The 23,601-nt window shown below is 43.6% G+C and overlaps 1 protein-coding gene and 1 long non-coding RNA gene across 7 annotated transcripts in view; one reads left to right on the top strand and one right to left on the bottom strand.

The window, feature by feature from the left end:
* Window positions 1-23,601, bottom strand: part of ST7 (suppression of tumorigenicity 7) — a 152,217-nt gene that overhangs the window by 84,938 nt on the left and 43,678 nt on the right. The gene's annotated exons all lie outside the window — the stretch shown is intronic.
* LOC141749220 (uncharacterized) lies at window positions 9,301-22,468 on the top strand. 2 transcript variants are annotated; one of them, XR_012589294.1, is made up of 4 exons: window positions 9,301-9,599; window positions 10,283-10,377; window positions 17,679-17,865; window positions 20,725-22,468. It is a non-coding gene; the product is annotated as an uncharacterized LOC141749220 (long non-coding RNA). The 2 variants fall into 2 exon arrangements; XR_012589298.1 differs by having other exon boundaries at window positions 21,598-22,468.

The raw sequence follows: 23,601 nt of genomic DNA on the forward strand, positions 1-23,601 counted from the left end.
ATTAGAACAAAAAAACTAACACAGATTTGCAGCCTTAAAAACTCCCTACAGCAGAAAAAAAATAAAGGCTCCATATAACCTACTGTGTTGGATTTGGGTCTTCCTGTATTTAGCTACCATCTCCCTATTTAATTTGTTGCTTTTTAAAAAGAAAAATAGCTCCTCAAAGGAGGTTCCTCTGAGCTCCAGCAACATTAGCACTATTAAGGAATGGGTCCCTTGAAAAGCTCTTTTTCATATTATGCAATTAATATTTCACATGGTGAAGAGCTGCCACTGAGCAGAAAGATCCCAAACTTTGAAAATAGGAAACATCAGCAATCAGGGGAATTAAGGAAAACCATCTGGGCTTGTTAAGGCATCGCTGCCTGATGGAAACAGCGTGACGTGGGAATACGTGCTACAGCTCGCCGGCAAAGCCCAGCCCAGAGCTGATACTGGCAGCAGAAGCCAAAGGCTGGAGATGCCAATAGCTTGAAATGGTACCAAGAGATGTCACCATTTTGTAGCAGTAGCAAAAAATGGTTTTGGCTGACATGCAGCGGGGCACAACTTGTTTATTTCTGCATGAATGCATCAAGAAAGAAACATTGCATTAACCCTTTTCCAAAAGCATTCACAACTTTCTCACTGAACATAACGGTAAAAAAAAGAATTAACTGCTTTTCAAAACCCAGAACATTTTTTTCCCATTAGCAAGTCCTTTGCCCTGAAGACATTTAATTTTTAGATTAAATAAACAAATCAAGTCTTCCTTTACCTGGGAGTTAGGAACATGGCTTTGTGGGAAAAATGCACCTCTTGAATTGGAAGTGTTATAATAGGGTTTTGGACTTCTCCGAAGTGGTGGTTTCCTTTTGCTGAGGAGTCAGACTCCTGAGGAAACTACTCCAGGTTCGTTGCTCATGAAGTACACTCGTAATTTGGGTAATTAACTAAATGCCACAGAGTCATTAGCTTTTCCCTAAAGCTGTTTTTCTTCTGTAGGAGTTTTCCCAAGTTAATTTAATATTGTCAGTTTTCCCAAGTTAATTTAATACTGCCAAATAGGTAAATCCTTCAGAGATTAGTTAGTCTCAAACTAGAGCTAGAAATCCAGAAGGCACACAACTTGTAGCGGGATTTGCTGTGATTTTAAGTATGTTGCTCTTCCTGCTTTTCAAAAACATGGAAACATTTTTAATCCTATGCTTGATTGCTCCTATGAGGCAAAGCGAAAAAGGAAGGCAAGAGGACATTGTTCAGAAAAACAAAGCTTTCTTTGCCCCATCTGCCAGTCCCACTGCTGTCAATTCTGCCAGAAAATGCCGACTGCATCAATACACGTCAAGAGAACTGACGTGCCACAAAATGCCGCAGACGTTTTTCCCATACTGAAGTTTGGGGAAATGCAGGCGAATGCTACAGAAGCCGCAATGCTAGGTGAGCATCACTGAGGCAAAATTACAAGTAAACACACAGCACAGAAATTCAAATGAATGATTAAGGCGCACCCTTCTGAGTTCCAGCGTGCTGCCTGGGTGTTTGAAAACAAGGCCCTGAGGAGCAGTTAAGGAGAGGCCTCTTCACTGAAGTGGCCCAGGATGTTCTCAGGGGCTGGAGAACCTCCCTGGCATGCAGAGCCAAGCTCGCCTTCAGCTGGGCTGCAAAGGGGAAACAGAATTTTTATCCTGCAGTTTCAACACTTATTTCATATGGAATCAAGCAATTTCTGCCGAATCCTGACCACTAAGATCAAATGAGCAGAAAAAAGAAGGCAAAATCAAGAAATAGAATGAAACGAGCCCGTGATTCTTTGCTGAAAGCCATTAACCGTATCATTTTCTTTCTGTGTAGACCGCTGTTTCTTTCTCTGGTTTGCTCTGAGCAGACAGAATATTTTCAACACGCTTATACTCCCTTTCTTTGAAATGTTTATCACCAGGAGCACTCCACAGAGCTGACAGGGAAAGCACAGATGCTCTGATAGCAGATGGGCTCATTAAGATTTTTTGCTCGAGGCCAGCATTAGTGGAAACCAAAGTGCTCTCCATACACCAGATTACCTGAGGTGGTCGCATGGCTCCGAAAGACTGAATTATTTGTGCCTTCATCTCTTTACCTGCAGTTTGTAAATTCATTTCCCCAGCACACCAGCTTCAAGCTCACAGGGCCATTTTTACTTTCTTTCATGCTGTAGTAGTTTTTAAAGCCTCTTCTTGCCTTCATTTCTGTGATGTGCATCCACTTGCTTGCCTCCATTGCAGCTCCTTCCTCTTTGACTTGTAAATTATTCATTTTGGCTGTCATCTGTCTCAATTTAGTTTCAATTTGCAGTGTCATTTGAAAAAAGCAGAGTAGATCTACCCTCCTATCCTATCCTATCCTGTCTTGTTCTCTCCTGTCCTATCCGCATGCATTGGGAATGGCCTCAGAAAGGAGAAGGAACCAGAGTGCAAAACTTCTGTTTATGTCTTTTCTGCCAGGAATAGGTAACGCCACCCATTTCTGAAGAGTTCAGAAGTTGCCACTTTTCCTTAAACAATCTAATTGTATAGTAAACAACCATGGACCAAACACACAATGAATGCTGATGGGTAAAAACTCTGATAGTCAAAGTCTCCACTGACACAGAACAATTTATTTTTGTTCTCAGTAAACAGTTTTGCAAAGCTTTCCCTAAAATCAGATTTCCCTGTAGTTCACCTTAAAAGGCAGGGAAGAAATTCCAAAAAAGTGGTTGATGAACAAACAGATTTGAGGGACAAGGGGGGATGACCAGGAGATACAGCCACTATTTTATTTAAAGGAAGAATGAAATAGTTCCTTTAACCTCGAAGGAAAATAATCCTGTTAAAGAAAAGGCAACTGAGTTACTGCCGTGGATTTATTGCAAGTACAAAGTCCGCAACAGATGTCTGTACTGCCTGGTAGGGTGAAGGTGCGGGGGGGGGGCTCATGGACGGCAGCCCATCCATGAGGATAACCTGGGGAGGCAGCACTGCCTCTGTACGACAAAGCCCGGTTTTCAAAAGCAGCCCTGAGAAGCTGAAATCAAGAATTGAAAAAGTTGGTTGGCGGCATCTGCCAAACCCAGGTGAGGGACAACGCAGGCACCCCCTGCACAAGGTCTTTTCCTGGGAGCGATGCTGCCCAGCTGGCACAGCCGCAGGAGCAGCGGCGCAGAGGGGCCCGGACTCGTGGCCACGGGTTACGATGCCCTGGCCCCCAGACCCTGCTGATGCAGAAATAAGAGCTTACCTTCTCTTTACCTTCGCTTCTCTCCATATGTTTTAAAATGCACATGCTTTATTTTTGCCTACTCTTCTTAGATTTTCTAAATGCATGTTAAATTCCTACTGGTGCTGCCATTTCCTACCCCAGCCCGAGAGACTCAGCTCCTCTGGTGCACTACCAGGGAATCAGAGACCCATGACCTAAGAAAGAGGTTAAAACCAGTTCGGTGCTGAAGGTCTAACTCCACTCCCTTATCATACGCCATGCAGTATCTCGCCCCAGGCACAGCGCCTTTCGCGCAGGGGGGCTGCCAAGGATGGAAGTGCTCTGTGCCAGAGCCGCAGGTGTCAGTATTCACCGCTCAGGGCAAACACAGCAGCGCGGTGAGAGTTCCTGTCATCAATCACATGTGCTGCACCTTATCTAACTTCATTTCTGACTCACGAGTCAGAGTGAAACAGTAGCATTTATTATAACACACCTTCTAATGCCAGAAAAGAGTACCTGCTAAAATACACATTAGAAAACCCAAAGTTCACTTTTTGTATTCTTTTCTTCTTCCTCCAGCTCTCTTTCCCCTTCCTCTGCTTCTCACTTCCATGTGATGCTGAGCCACAGGCTCTCCAAGCAGTTTCCCAACTGACCTATGCTTAAGGTGGACTCCAAAGAGCGTATTTCCAGCGCAGGGATTTATCTTTCCATCTCCCGTTAACAGCCCCAGCAGCCCAGCACCTAAGCCTTTGTGCGTAGCACCAAGCATTTACCCATACTATTATTTAAACTGAGTGGTTTCATTAGATTTTGGTTGTTTGATTCATCTCAAGAACTGCTCCAAGGCCGTTTGCTGCAGTAGCAAAACCTTCAGGACAGCTCTACACCCGGTAACACATGCAAGTTATCGACTGCAGTTGCTCAATGGATTTTAGGCTCACCACCTTGGGCAGCATTTTCCCCCCTCTTTTTCCGAACCACAATAAATGGGATAATTTACTGTCTTGTTTCAAAATAAAGGGACATTGCCAACCTAAAAAATAATTTCTTAACAGGCACTTTTTTTTTGTCCGCCCAGTGAACCAAAAAAGATTGTGTTGAGAACTCCTGGTATTAAACGAAGAAGATAACCTGTCTTACTGATGCTAATTTTTTTTCCAATCTGTTGTCTGTAGCCTCTTCTGGATGAATGTTTTCAGCAAGGTACTTTCTCTATTTTGGCCTTTCATACAACAATAAATTAAAAAAATTAGGGAAGCACCACGTATTGATTACTGTGCTTGCATGCTAGTAAGAATCTACAAGTGATTCACAACAATTAACAAAAAGCTCCCTGCTTCGCTACATATCCTGGATCCTCATACCTGATACTACCTAAAGGCTTGTTGATTCACTTTCTGCTAAGTGCAATACAGAATATGAAGCCAAAGGTGTGTGTTAACATTGCTTCAAACCTTCCCAGTTCTGCTGAAAAGGCAGGAATTTCCCCGGTGCAATTTGAATAGACCTATCGGTCCAAATCCAGCATCCTGTGGGGATGTCTCAGGGATCACGGTGCAGCCCAGAAGCTTTGCAGCACTGTGATGAAGCTCCCATGGAAATGCCCCTCTTCACCCTAGATAAAACTAGTCAGAAAAGAGTCCTTGCGAGACGCTCAAACAGTTGTCTTCTGCATAAGTTTACAATCAGGCTTTTAATATCCCTTAGATATCTTTTACCTGAGCAAAGAAGCTAGGAAAAGTGTTCCTCTGATAAGTGATCTTTAATGGGCATGCAGGAGAGAGGTGCCTTTATTTATAGCACAGAAAGCTTGTGATGTGTTTATTTATGTATTTAGCAATTGTTTTATGTAGCACATGCTGGAAAGCAATATATCAAGGTGCCTTTGCAAGAAAGCTTAGAAACCAAATCTGTTTTACCGAGACCTGCAACTGAAGCACTGTAACCACATCTGATAGGTTTATCTCCCGGTATTTTCCTCTAATCTTCCCCTTACCGCGAGCTAGAATCTTCCTGCCAATCTCTATGCGGGATGTTAGCACTACAAATAGATTGGAGACATACATTTTATTTCCCCAGACTGTTTTTCACCTTCGGAACTTAATTTCATGTCTTCTTGTATCTTCCTGGAGAACAGCCTGGGCGAATAGAGCACAAACACCTTCACACCTTCTTCAGAAGAGACACTTGAGAAATACAATAATGCTTCTCCAGGCTGATCAGAGCTTCTGGTTCTCGTAAAGCCTATTTTCCTTTATGGAAATTTCCTTCTATTAAGAATGGCCTGGTTTTCCTTGTGTTTTGTAGAGGGGCCCCGAGATACAGAGACAAATAATTTGGAGCCTTTCTTAGCCCTAACTGAGCATATTTGAAGGTTATACCTCTTTTAGTTAAAAATAATGGCTCTGTCTGTATACTACTGAGAAGTATATTGATTTTGAGTGAACTACAAGTATGAACAATAACAGCAACCAAAAATATATAAAATGTTAGATTAAGACCAACTGTTAGCATTTGAGGGGTCTGATTCACTGACGGATATAAGCAGACTCACTGTACTGATATAAGCAGAATTTTTTTGCTGTGGAAGGAACAATAAAATGCAGGTTTGTCCAAGATTTTCAAATCCTTATTCCATTTATAACTATGTGGCAATCTGAACTTGTCCAAATTAGATGGAAACCAACTACTTAAATAAGCACATTATCAGCACATTCTGATGAGAAAATGTTTCTCGGAAGGACAGTAAGAAGCAAACATAGATCAAGATTTTGGAAACACCTTATAATTTTAGAGGTTTAAATTAACACACTTTAAAAACTTCTAATTCGGAGAATAGAGCACATCGTCAGTAAGATCCTTTGACAGTCTTAGATAAAGTGCCCAATAAAAGGGGATTTAAAAAATATCACTGAGAGTTGGTTTAGAAGAAAAACAAGAGGGTTTGTTCATGGTAGAACATTTGCTGGTAGAAAAGGAAAAGCCAAAACACAACTATCATCACACAATCTCTCTAACAACAACAACAACAACAAAATCCTTTAACATAAATTTAGCATGTATCTGAACAAACCTGACACTGCAGAAGATGCAGAGAACATCTAAACCCTACAGCAAGGTGTGTTACAGAGTGCTCTGAACGACTGCTACAGCCTCATAAACCCTGTGTGGTGCTGCAGGACAATGCCATGTGAAGATGCTCATTTTCACCCAAGACAGCAGCAAAACCCTATTAAACAGCTCGACAGACTAATTAGCTGGAGTACAGAGCTGAAGAACAATATTGCTTCGCTAGCTCGCTTGAAGCGCTCTCCACTGCACAATACAGACAATGCCCTTCACAGGAAATCTTAGCTCCATTTATTAAGTGACGAACCCCTTCTGACTCAGTTTGTCCATCAACCGTTATATTAAATTCCTATCTTCAGCTTTTTGGAGCCAAATACACTGCTGTATGTTGAATGCCATAAACAGCAGCTGAATCTAATGAGGCCTGTATCCAAAATCATAAGAGAACTCAGATAAAATGTCACATCCATATTTATTTGAAATGTTAAAAACTTTCAGTCTTCTCAGGCATAATTAAAATTTGTGTTCTGTATATGCTTTTTCCCTCTGGAAAAATAATGATTTATCATTTTAAAGGCACCAAAGCATGTTTGTACGATTGGCATCTGACTGATTTCATTAAAGTCAGGTTTCTTTGAAGAGTGATATCTATAATTCTGTTTAATGTAGGACTCCCTCTGTGCATTTCTATGTGTAGACAGTGAGCACGCCTGTATTTTCCCTCCTTTCTGACAGTAAATCTGCTTCTGGTGTTAAAGAGCAATACATTGAAGCAAGTAGAAACGACACTAATTTGTCTGTAAATTTAATGTATGCAAGATGTATTATACAATATATGCCTGCATGTGAATTATATGGAATTTGTATTTAATGGAGTTAATTAGTGTCTCTCTTACTGCTGATTTCACAGAGCTGGCTTAATACCTGAAAAGGTGCTTTGCTGTTCAGAACCCTGCCCTGATCTCTACCTTCAAGACTCTTCAGCTTTCCGTCCTAAAGTGCCACCACAGCTGCCTGCTCCCACGCACCTCTGGACCAGAACATCACCCTGCAGACGGCCTGGACTTCTCTCCGTACTCAGCAGCAGGCTGAGTACCAAAGAATATCAAAGTGGGGGTTTTACCCACTACTACCAGAGAGATTCAAGATGTTGCCTGGCTCAAATTTGCGTGTCTTGCTTAGCAAGTGTATTGCAGTCATTAGCTAACCACGGTTCTACTAATTCCCATATTTGAATGCTCTTTCATTTAGAACTTCCTGCGGTGACTGTAATTACACTTCAGGGCTCATTGGCTGGGAAAGTCAAATGACATGATATGAAAAGCCTAAGATTAAAGCAAAAGTTTTCAACTCTAAATGTCAAATACACAAGAATGTACTGTGAATTGGCACCAAATGAGAAACCAAATTTTACCCTACCGTTAACTACATATAGAAATTGTCCTTTCTATTCTTTTGCTTTCTCTTATAGCTACTAGTTAAATTATTATGCTCTCGTCACTTACTATATTGAACTGTAGGAAAAGGGCATACTAGGATAATGTATGCCAGAATCTGAAGTAATTTCTACAAACATATGCCCAGCTCTTCGAAAGACCTTTCTTCCAGTGGCCCTAAGGCAAACCGTGCTCAGAATCTGGAATGTTTTCTTTGTATTTTATCAGTATTATTCAGAACTACTATTAGTAGCAATCTCTATTAATAATTATTAATAATTACCATTATTATTTTGATCACATGAACTACAGCTATCTACTTGGGATCAAAAATGCATTTGCATCTTTCAGGGATGGGTGACTACTTCAGTCACAGGATAGCCACATAAATAAATAGAAATAGAAATAGAAAGATACTATATAAATAGAAATATATTATATAAATATAATCCAATACGATTTTTCCTGACAGGAGCTGGTTCTGGTTATCCTTGTCAAGGGAGGAGGTAGAGTTATGGTTTAGTCCATCCAGGGTTGAAGGAGAAGAATTTGTTTTGGATCAGGGGGAAATAAACGATGAAGGAATCTAGAAGTGTCAGTATATTAATACACGACTTTGAATACCTACGGGGAAGGCACAGGCAGTTGCTGTGCTCCGTGTCTCCTCTTCTCCCAGAGACAAGTGTAATTACAGACAGCAGCAACAGATGCTGCCAATAAGCTTAAAAGGAGAAAGGGAAGTGGTAGAAATAGAAATGCAGTGTCATATAGAAAAAAACAACAGGAGGAACACCTGAAAATGCCTGACTTTCTCTCCCCAAACCAGCCCGGTGGCAGCAGTGCCCATCTCCCACTGCAGTCGAGCAGACGGTTGTAAAGGCTGTAACGGCACAAAGATCACAGAATATCCCGCAAAGCCATAGAAGGAAGGAAACCAGTAGCGTTGCTTAATAGTCTGCTTATTTTACAGTCAAGTGGATTGCCAAGCAACTAAGCTATAACAAGTCCCATATTTAGGGGAAGAAATGTTTGTCTTCTGTCTGTCCCTGCTTGGAAATGGCAAGTGGAGCGCATTTCTAAGCCAGATAATTCGAGTACAGCATGTTCCCCGAGCACCGAGCCTGTGCTGCTGAGCAGCCGGCGTTAATCACGGCCACAGTTGACACGCGCGCCTTGCCAGAGTCCAAGTTTATCGTCAGCGTTGTGGCTTTTACTCTCTACTGCTCAAAACAAAATAAAAAAACCCCTGCAGTTACTCAGGAATCTGAGATTCCCACATTACTTAACACAACCGGATCCCTTCAGGATTACATAAACGACAAACCCTGATGGCGAGAAGAGCTTGATTTGGTTGCCTAAGCGTGTGCATCCAAAGCTGGCTGAGATGCACGGGGTAGCTGGTACACCGACACAAGCACAGACAGAACACCCCAGGGACCGACAGCTGGAGGCCTGGTGAAATATCTGAAATGGCTCTAGATGCCTCATTTACACAACTGACCTGAGCCCCAAATGACCCCTTCATGTCTTGCATTCTTCAGCTGCATTACTCACCAATAAATATGGGTTAGCGTTGCTATTAAAAAGCACCTATATAGAAGTACAAATGGATACGGTGTGTACATTTGGGAGCACATCTTAAATCACTCACAAAGACTAAAAATGGAGGACTTCTTCTGAATACAAGCAGATATTGAAGATTCTCGCCCAAGAGAATCATCTTGTAAACACAGTGCTCAAGCCTGAAGAAAGATGTGGTTATGGCAAATGACAGAAGGTGCTAAAGGGTAACACTACAAGACTACAGGTAGTTGGGTCCCTATCCCAGAGCATCCTGCTGTTGGAGGAGAACAATGCGGCAATAAAACAAGCCTATAGGTCATATAGGTAAGTGGAGCAAAATGACCCCAGCCTGGGCCACCAACACCCGCAACATTATTTCAAGCATAAATCTGGTTGGTTACCCTCAGGACTGCTAGCCCACAGGAGAAAATTATGTTATCTGAATGCTTTGATAGACGTTTGTTATCTCAGTAGTGGCTTTTCAGGAAGCACCTGACTACCTTCATTCAGAAGATACGTCTTTTCCCCTAGCTTAGCTCTCTGACATCGATGTTTTCCAGGATTCTGCCTAATGGTAATAGAATAAAATTTAAGGTGTGATGAAAAACTATAGTCTAAGTGAAGAAGTAGTACCTCAGCCTAGACTGGTATCACATTAATGCCCAGCTGAAATATTAAGGAATGAAAAAGAATTGTGAAAAAGTAATGATTTAAAACAACTGGCCAATTTTGAAAAGGATTCTTTTTGTAATGCGCTGCTTTACTTCAAATAATAGGATCAAATTAATGACAAAACCACCGTTTTATTTCAATCTGAAATGATACTAAGAATCAAAGTAGAATTCAGCAATGGTAACGTCCACTGGCTGATCAGCACTAGAATTTGATTGGAATATGACTGAAATGCCTTTGCTTGGGAAATTACTGCATTTAAAGTCACTGCTTTCAGTTCCAAATTTACTACATTTCATAGCTTTGACTCAGTTCCTCTCTTTATATCCTAACAGTAAAGCTGACAACAGAAACCCCCAAACCCACAACTGATGGCTAGCCTTCTCCCTGAAGCACTGTGTCTGTTACATGGAGGACATGACGTGAAAAGGTAAGGTATAGCTTGTTTATTACATAAACATACACGTGCTGTTATTCTGTCACCCAGTAACTGCCACAAACACAACCAGAGAACACAAAAATAGGGGTATAAATAACTCCAACATAAAATTCTGCCATTGCTTCAAGCAGGTGCTGCTCTGCAAGCACGGCAGCTACCTTCCACTCACCACAGGCACTTCTGCTAAACAGCTTTTAAATCTTGCTTCAAGCAGATGAAATTAGTGACTGGAATTGGAAGAAGCGCTGTGTTGAGCAGAGATGTATTGGGGTGAAAGTGGTTCCAGCAGTGAAGCCGTAGCTGAAGAGACAAATTCTCTTCCTTACCAGTTAAAGATGACCCTTGTCAGTCCACTCATAAACCATAAAGTCCCCCTGGGCAGAAAACTTAACTACCTAACAGGACTTGATGAAAAGTCTCCTCTCAAAACCAGGTGCTTAACAAAATAATCCACCAAACAATTTCCAAGAAGATGTCACGTACTGTAACCACACAAACCACAGAGTGGCCACAGCAAAGGCTGGAGCATGAAGACCAGCCAGATATGTCTGTAGTGGACAAAATGAGTTAACTCTGGTGTCTGAGATGCACTGTGCATCACATTGAGCCCCACCAGCCAAACCGCATGCAGTAATGGGCGTCAGTCACTAGCAACAAATAAAAAGGTGACAGGTTCAAGATAAAAATATGAGAGACCGCTCCAAGCCAAATAACTGAAGGCCATGTCAGAGATAACAGTAACTATTTTCTCTAGATGACTGTTTGCTTCCCTTCTCCAGGAGGACAGGCTTGTTTTCGTCTTATCTTTCTTACCGTTTCAGGGATTCTATCAAAAAAAAAATATTTTAGCTTCAGAACAGACTTATATCCACTTTCAAAATACTCAATGCCTATCTGTTAATTGAAAATACATACGTAATTTTTGGCTACCTATACTTTGCACGCTTTGACTTGTTCATGCCAGAGACCCAGCTAAGCCCTCTCTGTAGCAGACTAAGCTCTCTAAACCCATCATGACCACCACAGACTGCGAAACGGCCTTTTTTTAGATCTCCTGAATTAATTCAGTGCACCTTTTTGTGCTCAGGGAACCTATCTGGCATGTGCACAGACTGTAACAGAAAGGAAAGCATCATGCTTTTTACAGCTGAGGACTGTAAAGACCTCAGGGTTCCTGGGAAAACCTGAAACACTGTTGGAAGTGATCATACAGCAAATGAAATAGTGGCATGTGCAGTGATTTTCTCCACTGTCAGCCTTACAGTTATGAAAAACAGTGAGGAAAATTGAGGCAGGTCTTCCAGTAAATTCCCAATACGTATTCTGAAAACATGAGATTTTTCAGAGTAAGGGGAAAACCATCCAGCAGGAAAACCTCCATGGGGCCATCCTGGTGATGCTGAATGGGTGAATAGGCCCACGCTCAGAAATCTGAGTTCTGAACAAAAGTGCCCGTGGAACAGCTGGAAGCTGCAGGAGATCTCATCAATAAGCAGAGACTTTTAGTTATTTTCTCTGAACTACAAGATGCAAGATCTAAAGCAAGCAATGGAGTGAAAGGGATCTTACAGTACGTGCATCTGAAAGGAGGGAAGGCATCACTATGGAGGGCATAAATGCATTTGCTGTCCTCACTCGTTCATTAGAGAAAGCGAAGGGGGAAAAAAAGATGCAAATTAAATGGAAATGCCTCGTTTTCACAGGAGCTGAAAATAACACGGCAGCCCATAGGAAGGCACAGCTGGTACTCAGGCTTATTGCTACCATCAAGGCTGAATGGCTAGCAGGATTAGGAGCAAGCCAGGCTCAAACAAAACAGCACCAGGCAGTTTCTCCTCTCCCTGGCTCCCACCCCGCCCCGGTTCTGCTCTCTCCTGCTAACTACAACGTTAACTCCCATCCCACCATTAATTCAGCTTCAAACGGCAGGCTGCACCGATCTGCGTACAAGATTACAGCTTGGGCTCCTGCCCGTTTTGTTACAGCACAGATTGCTTCCCGTATTGAAGAGGGAACCATCTGGAAGGAAGAGCAAATGCTCGGCTACTTAATTGGTGCTTTCAGTAAAACAGGGTAGAGACAGGATTGACAGACCTAGGGAAAATCACAGAAGCACCCACTGGAAAGTGAGGCAAGGAAAAAGGAGCCTGCCTCCACTCCAGACTCTGAAAAGATTTGGAAATAAAGTAGGGCTCGTGTCAACCCCCTCAACCCTGGATCACCTTGGTTGTTGCAGCTTCGCCACCCCAGTCCTAGAGACCCTGCCCTATTTTCCCACCCTAGGCAGGAGCAGGGGGACTGGCTCCATGGATGGGATAAACTCTTGCTCACACAGCAGTCAAGGACTGCGTGATAAAATCTAGTATGGCAAATTATCTACTATCCACTTTCTCATCTAGATATTGGAGTAAAGGGAGACTGATGTCTTGATTTTAACTTTTAAAAAAGCTTCATTGACTAAAATCACTTCAGTAGCATTTCCAGCATTTTCCACCATTTTCATTTTACATCTTAAGGATGTCTCTTCATTGCTTCATGGAAATGGCAGTACGTCTTCATTAGGCAAGGCTGGGCAGGATTAAGCAATCCACCATCAAACCTGTTCACATCTGTCTCTCTTACTGCTTCTCTCATTCTCCCCCCTCTCTTAACCATACGTGCTCCCGCTGCCTATTCTGCATATGAGATTTTAGTGCTCGCACTTTCCAAATCCCCCACAGTTTGAGAATTTACTATTCTAGGAACTTCCATGTTGCAGGCTTCCTTCTCTCTTCTAGCTCATCACACCTCCTCAGTTTTCTTGTTGCTCAAGAATAAAGTTGATCTGACCTCCTCCTTCAGGTTTCCAACTGTTCTTCTTCTTCAGCTAATTTCAGTCTCCGCAGATCCGCCATCTAGCCCATACCTGATTTTGCAACAGCTTGCAACATATATTTTGTGCTCAACTCCTGGTTTTGCCCAAATCTCAAAAGTTTTTAAACCAGCTCAAGTTTAGTGTTTAGACCTAGAACAGAACATAAACAGTAGGCTGTTTGGTGTAAAGACTAATTTTTTGTACCACCTTGGACAATGGCTTAAGTGCTGAACTGTTACAGATAACGCCCTCACAAATTTAAGAAGGCCCTTCTCACCTCGTGCTCTCAAAATTGTTGATGCTCTGCCACTGTGGATCAATAGAAATGTCTCTAGGCCTTCCCACAAGCAAGCATCTCAGGGAAGCACGGCCATATCTACGAGCAGGGCAATTAACACTACCTTGTATCCACTTTCTTGGCGTCCTCCAAACATACATCATTAGCTTTGCAGAAACATCACCAAAGGGCCGACTGCACGGCAGCAAGATCAAAGAAAACAAAGTTATTCATTTGTTATGCTTAGAAACTGTAGTTCATCTTCAGCAGATGTGAACTTCAAACCCTTTATCAAAGGTCATTCATGGCTGTTAAGAAACCTGAGCGCACAGCAAACAAGCAGGTATTTCGAGTTTCTGAAAACTGCAAGAAGTATTACAAAAGACATTAAAAACAAAACCAATAAACTATGTTGACATTTTTACACGAATATTACTTTAAAGTACTTTGACCTGCATCCACATTTTGACGCAGTATAGTTCATGAACATTCTTATTTCAGCTAAGAGAGTTTATTTCAATTAACCTTAAACCTACATCCTGTTAACTCAATCTAGTCCTAATTGAGATTCTGTGTAGGGTTTTTTGTACCAGCTTAATTAACCTTGTTAAAAAATAATTACACTTTTATTTAAACCTAAGTACACATACAGACAAAGCCTGTAAGAGATCATGCACTATTTCTGAGAACAGTAATCACAGCGAAGACTGATCTCATCCATCAGCCTAAGCTCTTAAGAGCCCAGCACAAAGGTTTTCAACACCTATTTAGGACAAGTGTCTCATTGCTCAAAACCACCTTGACATGCTCTTCCCAAAGAAAAAGTGGCCAGCTGCAAATGACCAATATTCAAACTCAATTGCAGTGACTTGTACCATACCAACAACTGCTGCTGTTGACTTATTTTTGGACGTCAGCATCCTGCAGTAGCTGGTGTGAAATCACTTGCATAGAAGCAATCAGATAAAACTTGAGTCCATGAAGGCCATGTTTTGCCTTGGGCTCATGCATAGGCCCTGGAAAAAAAACTTTATAAAGAAAAAAAGAAGTTAACTCTACTTTTGCTCATAGCTAGCGCCCTGTTCTTCTTGCAAAGAATGAAAGCAGATGAAATGTTGGAAAACAAGGTGATTTTTTTACATGTTCTAAAATACTTCTTGTCATAGCATGATTATCTCATTCACCAATTATTTTATAGTTTAGTGTCTCAGACTGCTGATCAGAAGTTTGTTTTGATAAGATTTAATTCTGACTATACCAATTGATGACTTTTGCTATTATTTGCCTGGCTGTCCTCATTTTCTTCTTCCAAATCAGACCAATTCTGTGAGTTTGGATGATAGAAAGCAGAAGCACAGCCCAGCAACTAGGATTCAAGTTTAGGAGTTAATAGTTGTTCATCTTTCCCTTTGAAAGGTATTTCTTGACTGAGCTTATCAAATAAATACAGGACTCACAGCCAGGTTTTAGCCTATTAAAAAAAGAAACAACAAAGCAATCAATAACCTCCAGCAGCTGATTTTCCGAGATGAAATTCCAGTTTCTGGAAGACAACTTGGCAGCATAATCCTCCCTTACCTGTACATAAGGCAGCACATGAGTCAGCTGCAATGCAGACCTGCCCATGCTGCCCACCATATACCTCCACCCTCTTCCACCAGTATGTCTGCATCGCTTCTGGAGATGACACACTTCAGTTTCCAGATGCATGTAAATTTTTGGGCTTCTCGCATACAGTAACGCGAGTTACTAGCTGCCATGGTACTGAATTCCCAGTTCCTGGAGAGAAGCAGTAAGACCACAGCTTCACATCAGCATCTCCACTATATGGGGAGACAGCTTCAGGCCCTTCGTTCACTAGGAAAAACCTGCTTTAACTTTGCTCAACTAGTCTGTTTTACAATCCTAGTAAAAACAAGGCAGTTATAACTTTAACTCACAACAGCTGTCAAAGTAAAACAAAAAAAAAACAAAACAAAAAAAACCAACACACATACTACATGCATAAATAAAAATTGAGAGTTTTTGAACTCCTTTGTCCATAGTTAGATTGCTCAATGACATAAAGACACCTCTTTCGTCCTGATATAAACCAAAACACATTTGGAGTACGTACAAATCAGTGACCTAAAGGAAAGTAAGTGAAAATGCAGATGCCGCGTATTTACTGCCAGCCTGCGGGCAGCTGCCTGCAGTGCCTCGCTCGACAGCCACGGTGGCTGCCCTGACCGTCCGGATTACAGAGTCACATTGCGTTGTTCCCTCAGGGAAGCCTCTGTGTTTAAGGGGATACTATTGAGGATGGCAAGTTCAAACACGGGCCTTTTCTACTTGTCTTTTTCACGTAATTCCATGTGAGTATTTCTATGTACTTCATTTTATGGAAGAATTAATTGAATGTCACTACAGCCGCACAAACAAGACATAACCCGACTAAATGCCAGGTACGTAGTTCACTGAACTCCTGCAGTACAGGGCACTGGTTTTCAGTCTACAGCTTCATTCCTCTCTGACATGCAGCCAAGACCCGCAGAGACTCTGTCATTAGCATACGTGCAATGCCCCAGAGCGACCAAGCTGATGTCTCTCTGCAGCCAGACGGGTCACTGCAGGCTGTGACACACGATTCCCACAGCAGTGCCACCTTCCGCAGCGTGGACGTGTATCCTAGCAGAGTGAGAACCCCAGTCACAAAACTATTTATACCTATGAAGACAACTCTAGAAAAGGTCCTGTGTGAAGGTCTTTGAGTGCCCACTCTTTGTGGGCTCCCTCTCTGCTCTGACAGACCACCAGCGCTCTATCTTGAATAGGCAACTTAACCGCTTGGTCATCATAGTTGTTGTATCCCTATGGGCTGGAGCAACACCCAGCAGTCCCACTAGAGCATGTGTAAATGATATTGAAGAAGATATACCATGTCTTATTTAATACACTTGAGAAATCCTTCATCCCAGTGCCACCTCCTCGTGCTATCGTTAACATTCCAGCGGAAGCCTCAGAAAGACATCACTAGTGGCCGTAATCTGCTCCCGCTTGTACTGCCACAGAGCTTCTCCTTGTCCTGTGACAAAAGACACCGCGTCCTCCCATACAACCTGCGTGAGGCCTCTCACACTTGGGTGGTTTCTTGAAGGAACACAGCACTTACAGCTCAGATCTTGCTGCTTTTTATCTGGCTGCTCTTTTCCACCATTCGGAGCTTTTCTCCATCCATCTGCACAGGCAGCCTGATTATCGCCCTCTTCGCTCTGTACATAATAATAACAACTGCTTATCTGGAGTTATCACCGTGGACCACGCAAGCAGCAGAGGACACAGAGAATAACCAGGCTGATGTACATTGCTGAGTTACAGGAACACTCTCCCCGGCTCAGTTAAGCCTCTAGCAGACCTTTGCCTCCACTCACTGCCTATAGAATTTCCAGGGTTTTTTACTTGCACCCTTTGGGCTCGGGTCCTTTTGGATGACAAAGCACCTTATGGGATCTTCACACACAACTCGACACATTTCTTTACCAGCTAATTTGACATTTCTGATCTAGTGTATTCTTTTTGATAATCTAAATCAAAGCTTGAGAGTATTTTATCAGCAGATGGATGGTTTGAGTGACTGGTTGTTACCTCTATGCAAATACAGTGGCACAATTTACTACCACCGCTGCAGTCTTAGATACCTCACTTAACACCAGTAATGAATGCAGCTGACAGGAAAAAAGGTTAGTGGTGCTAATATTTTCCACATTCTGCTCTTTTCCTGAATGTTAAATATACCTTTTTAGCATCTTTCGGTATTGCTAATTACGATGCTGTTGTGGGTTTGGGGTTTTTTTTATATTTGTGACCAGCAGTATTTTCCTTGTGCTAATTCAGTTCAGAGGTGTGACTCACGTTAAGTATCGGTAAGCCAGTGATTTATGCAGTTCAGGTTCTGCTTGGGGTGCTATCTTCTTATAGCAGTTTTTCCTTTTCTTGTAGCAGAGATCTTACAAGTGGAGTCAGCTGCCATTTTCTGAGCTCCATGGAGCTGTAATATATGCCCTTCCCCTCAGAATTTGCTTTCTAGTACCGTCCTCATCATATGATCCCTTCTATTTTTAAAAAATTCAGCTAACACATAAAGTGAAAAATATGTGATCTCCTTTTTCTAATCCCATCCAGGAACTTTTAAGATATGTAATTGAGTACATTATCCTTTTGCTGCACAACCACAACTCACCAATGTCAAGACCATATCCTCTTAAAACTCCCTGTTGCACCGTAAGACGGGTACTTCCACACACAGGCGAGTACAGCAGGAAATCCAGATTCACAGCAGCTTTCCAAGACTCATTCCTAGCAGTAAAAGGTAAGTCAGCATTTGCTGGGGTGATGACATATATGAAATCATATCATCTCTGTAGATTGCAAAATCACCGGGCTAATGAGTGGCATGTTAAACATGAGAGGCCAAGGGAGATGGATAATCTTTCCTTTGGCATCTTCAAAACCTCCTCATGGCTTCTTAGGCTACAGACCTTTTGAGCACAAGACACATTCTTCCAGAGCTCATTCCCACCACTTTCTCATCCTTCTTCCCTGTTCAGCCAAACCTTTACAAAAGCTATGTAAGGGCTATACAGATGTGGGAAGTCCCCACTATAGCTATATACTTTCTCTGAAAAGCTCACCAACTTTGTAGCGTTTTCACCTTAGGCTCCTGCTTTCGACTGAGACTATCTAGCGTGCCTTGAGGGTCACCTCAGCATCCTTCATTTCACTGCACTGAGGACAGATCTTCACAGCTGCTGGATTTCTCAAAAGAGGACAAATACATCAGACTTCAATTTCGTATTGCTGCCTTGTAGTCCCACAAGAATTTCTCTTCTACTTCCCATGTACTGATGAAAACACTTGATATGGCTCAAGATGCCATTTCCAAATGAAATCCGTAGAGAGCCCTAGGAACTCCTAAAACACTTTCCATCTAATGCTGGGAAGCAATGGCACATTTCTTGGTCTAGGTAGAATATGGGTTCACTTGCACTCCCAGTTTCTGAGCATCTTAAGTTGATCTCTCAGCATAAGCTTCACCTTGATCAAACATAGCAAAGCCAGCCAGTTTTCCACTGAGCTACACCACATTCTGGACAGCAAGTGTTTTTCCCGGTAGTTGTACAGCTTATTTCCTCATCATAGAGCTTCAGCATCCTATCCTTTACAATAGGGAACAGAATGGCATTTCTAAGATTCCGTAATCTCTAATTATGGATAGGGACCTTCATACGAAAGGGTCTAAACAGTGATGATAGCATTTTCATACATTAGTATTTTCGGCAAACAGGAAAGGTATCCATTAATCTTGAAACCTGGAATACTCTGTCTCCCTGAATCCCACAAGCTCTTTTCGTAGCCCTTTACAGACCTTTTCCTGGTGTTTCAGGACTCAAGCAGGGTATTGTAGCTAAGTGAAAAAGAGTCAACATAGGCTCTTCTGCAAGTAAGTCTTTTGCTGGGCGTACCCAGTAATTACCCCCAAATTTCATGAAACTCTACTGCTTCTACCCCAGCTCAAATACTATGACGCAGTCCTCACTGCACGTCCTATCTGGGTCACGCAGCCCAAAGGGACTCTAATAATCTTTCAGTCATCCTTGGGCATAAAGATTTATCCCTATTTCTGGTCCTGTAAATTAAACTGGTCAAAGTTGAAGCTTGTTTTCATCTCACACCATTTTGCAGACATGCAGAAGGATTGAGATGGTATCTTTCACTGGTGCTAATTTGGAGGTCGGTCCTGCTCTGAGGGAGGGGCTGGTCCCTTCAACCTAAATTATTCTATGATTTTTGTCTGAAATCTGAAAGTTCTTTTGTCATTTTGTCCAAACACAGACTAATTATAGCTAATGCTTTTAGCTATGGCAAGGACCAACAACCGATTCGACAATCTGAAAAAAAAGTCACCTTGCCCACTGCCCACACCATGAGGTTTCTTCCCCGTTCCAGAAGCTTGTGTGTGGACACAGCTACACTGGAGACCAGCACTGTACTCAGTAACTTTACATCAGATCCTTGCAACCTCTAAACCAATGAGACAGGAAAGGCGATTCAGGGCTGCGAGGGCCAAATCGTCTAAGACTGTCCAATGCATGAGTCAGATCTAGCCTGCAAGATGTCTCCGTTCACTTTTTGTTTCTGGAGGAAGAAAGGGCAAGGTGCACTTAAACATTCCCAACAGCTGCCTGCTTGTGAACAGCTCAACACAGCAAATTCAAGCCACCATTGGTGCTGTCTGAGAAGGAAGGCAGAGCTTCATGCCCCATCCTCCTGAGCAAGTGTGCAGTGAAGCCCTTGGAGACATCACCTCAGGCATCTAACAAATACAGCCAAAGGAGTTTACAGAACCTGCACAACCCTCCCTTATCTCACGTTTGTATTTTTAAAAAATACATTTATTTTAAAAATAACAACAATAGCCCTCAGTAAATCCTCGAAGTCTGCTTCCCTCCAAATATCTTGAAGTTTCACTGCAGAATTTGTCGAGTTTATTACAGCTCCTGCAATCTCAATGCCTTTCATAACCCAGGTTTACTCCAGCATTTGACACTGCTGTAGCCAAGCCTGTCTTTGATCTGGTTCTGCAACTTGTTCAACAACCCTGACTCTGTGGGGAACAGTGGGAACCTCAGCAGCCAAATATATTGGTTTAAAGTTACAGCTTCTGGTACGTTCCTGTAACCTCTCTTTGACGTACAGTTGCCTGAGAAACCAGTGTAACATCATTGTGAAATCGTGGCTGTCATCTGATGCCAGGTACCTGTACTAACTGTTATTACTGGTCTTGGCAATTCAGGATGACAGCGGGCTATTCATGTACAAAAAAGGAGGATTTTGGTCATCAGCTGGTTCAGTGGAGCCCACTCTCACCAGGGCTGCCGTCCCACCAGAGTTTCAACAGCCGTGTCCCACCCTCCCTCACGCTGCTGCTCATTTAATCACCCCACGAACCAGCCTGGGGAGCCAACACGCTCAAGACTGGCTGCCTGCAGAGGTGGTCAGGTTTTGGCTGGGTCTCCCACAGGTTGGGGTGAGCACCCATGTTGGGAGTGCTGGGGAAAGGAGAAGGCAGGCACAACAGCCCAGGATGTGCGGATCGGATCGTCCTTGCTCTTACTACCTGATGCTAAGATCTCTTGTTTCTCCACTGATGGCTGCTGCTGTTTTGCAGGGGTTTATAAGACTACTTTCCTGATGCCGTAAAATCAATTATCTTGGTGGAACCTTTCCCATTTATTGCATTCTGGCTGGAAGAGAATTTGGGAAAAAACACTGCCCAGGAACAAAAGCACTTTCTGAACAGACAGAGCAGAAGACAGTACAGTGAGTCTGGGATAAGCACAGCAGCTTTCTCTGGCAGACACAGTGGGCAAGGTTTCCCCTTCTGCACAGCATTGCCCAGCCTCCCCGTGGAGAGCAGCCTTCCAGCATCAGCCTCGCGATGGAGGAACGCTCCACTTGCCCTTTGGGTTTGCATTTCCCCTGCCCTTTGGTCACCTCTCCTTTGGTCCAGAGCCGCTCCGCTTTCCAGAGTGCAGCTGTTGGTCTACCAGACAGGCACCACTGTGAGCATCTCCCTGAACAGCCCAGGCTGGAAGAGCACCTCCCAGACACCCTGCCGTCTAACCCTCACAGTTCAGTCCTGCTGCTAGGTCAAAATATCCTGGCATGAACAAACGCAGCAGTACTCAGGACATCACCTCAGACTTTCAGAGCACACATCTGGATCCTTTCAGCAGTGTTGGGGCGAGTGGCGTACGCCTGTGTGTGCGATGCCCTTCTCGCACCTTCCTACTGAGTTACTCTGTCTGGGGTATCTGAAGCACACGCGGTGCATGTTCTCAGACACTCATGAAATGGCTCCTTGAGTGCCTCTTTGCTCGCTTTACAGGCTCTGAACCACACTCTGCCCCATTTCTCCCCATTACACAGACAGATTTGGTGGAGCCGGGTTGCCCTGACCTCCCCCAGCATTGGTGACCCCACCGACTGTGGCTGCTCTCACATTTCTATTTAATTTGTGCCTGTATTGTCTCTCCTGTAGGGCTGCAACTGCCGGTATTCTGAGTTAGACAAGGGATGTTTGCTGGATATTTCCCCCAGGCTTGGGGTTGTCTCTTCTCCCTGAACCAAGGATGTCCTTCTTGTGGGGACCAGCTCATCACTTCTTCAGAGCTCCACTACTTCGCTGCTTCGGTGGAGCACTGCAACATCATTTCACCTTCAAAAAGACCTCATTATCAACACAATGCTTTATCAAACCGAGTATTATTTACTCGCTACAGAATGTGAAACAATTACGTCCAGCAGATAAATCTGTCAGGTCAGGCGGAGAGGTGGGGCGGGATGGCGAGCTGCCCCCCCATGCGTACAGCCCCCCGACACCACCCCAGCGCTGTGGCTGCACGGGGGACACCACAAAAGCACCAAAGGTGAAGAGACAACAAAGATGAAAGGTCTCCAAAGATGAAGGGTCTCCAAAGACGGAGGGTCTCCGACGCATCAGTTTCCCGTGGGGATTACAAAGAGGGCAGGTGACCGATGGAAAACACTGAGCATGACCGTACGGCAACCCCCCTGCCATGGCGCAGCCCTTCCCACCCACACCTCACGGGGTCTTGGCTTTGCAGGCTCCTTCCTCGCTCCTCAGGCACCGGAGCGTTACCAGCTGTTTGTGCATCGCCTGCCGCCTCATCCCCCTCCACAGGCTGCCGTCGCCTGCTGTTTGTCTTTCCCTGCATCCAGGAGGCGATAAGCGGATGCCTGTGTTTCCACAATGGCCCTTGGACTAGCTTTTATTGCCCTTCTGACTGCTGTTAAAAGCAGAAAGAAAAGCCAGGACTGCTGACCGAGGGTTGATTTGACATTTAAAGTATTTTGATATCGAGTGACAGAATAAAGGTTCTAAACCAGGATTTCTGGCTTCTGACTGTTTTTCTGGGTTTTTTAATCAGAGGAAAAAAAAGCCTTAATACTAAGTGTAAACAGCAGGATTAAACAAAAATGTAATCTGCTCATTTCATGCTTTTTGGAGAGCAGCAGCAATGGCTTTTGTCATGTTTTCAAGGACCAGATGATGCTGAATCTTAGTAATTTATTTTATTTTGTTTTATGTTCTAGCCAGACAGAAATATTAACAATTTGTCGCACTGTTGTCATTTGACAGCCTGGAAATATGAAGAAGACGGGAAGAGAGGGAAGACCAAAAATGCCTAGGTGCATCTGCGTTTTAATTAAATAAATTTTGAGACAATTTTCTTTCTTTGAAAGCCAAACCCGCCGTTCCTCCAGCAGCAGTGTGGGCAGGGGCATCGCCCATGACCCCGCTGCCCTCCCGTGTGCCAGCTCCCGGTGGCAGCAGGATGGCCTGTCCAACCCAAAGAGGAGCTCCGGTGTCCCAGGTGGCGCCTTGGGGACGAGGTCCAGGCCTGAGCAGAGGCACAGGGGAGCGGGACTGAACAAAGGCGAGGCCATCACACTGCCTTCGCCTTCACCTGGCCAGGCAGTGCAGGCCAGGGACTGGCCACAGCCTCTGCTTCCATCGATGCCAAGTAGCCATGTTGCATTTAACCCCTTTTTTAAAGGTAAATAATGCCGCCAGACCCTTCTGGGAAACAAGCAGTAGCTGTTACAGATGCTCCCGTTGCTCTTTTCTAAATTGTGGGAACCATGGAAACAAAAGCAGCCACAGCTGCTGGTGGTGCAACCCAGCGACAATAGCCAAAAGCCCAATGTGGCAAGCGAGCTGCTTATTAATGCACCTCATAAAACAAGGGGGGACCACAAAAATGAACACGGCTGAATAATTTGACTTTCCCAGTATGCAGTACGGGCTTTCTGCAAGAGGGCAGGTACGCTGCTGATTTTATCTCAAAGGATGTCGATAAGTGTTTCGCAGAGGCAGGACCCCATCGACGCACGGGCTGGGGCTCACAGAGCTGCCAGGGTATAAACAGATGCGGCTCCAACATTTGGCGTCGCTGCTCACGCTCCACTGACCCAGAGCTGCAAACATGTTTACAACCATCCATGAAAAATGGGTGCCCAA

This window comes from Larus michahellis, chromosome 1 (assembly GCF_964199755.1).
Source record: "Larus michahellis chromosome 1, bLarMic1.1, whole genome shotgun sequence".
NCBI lineage: Eukaryota > Metazoa > Chordata > Aves > Charadriiformes > Laridae > Larus > Larus michahellis.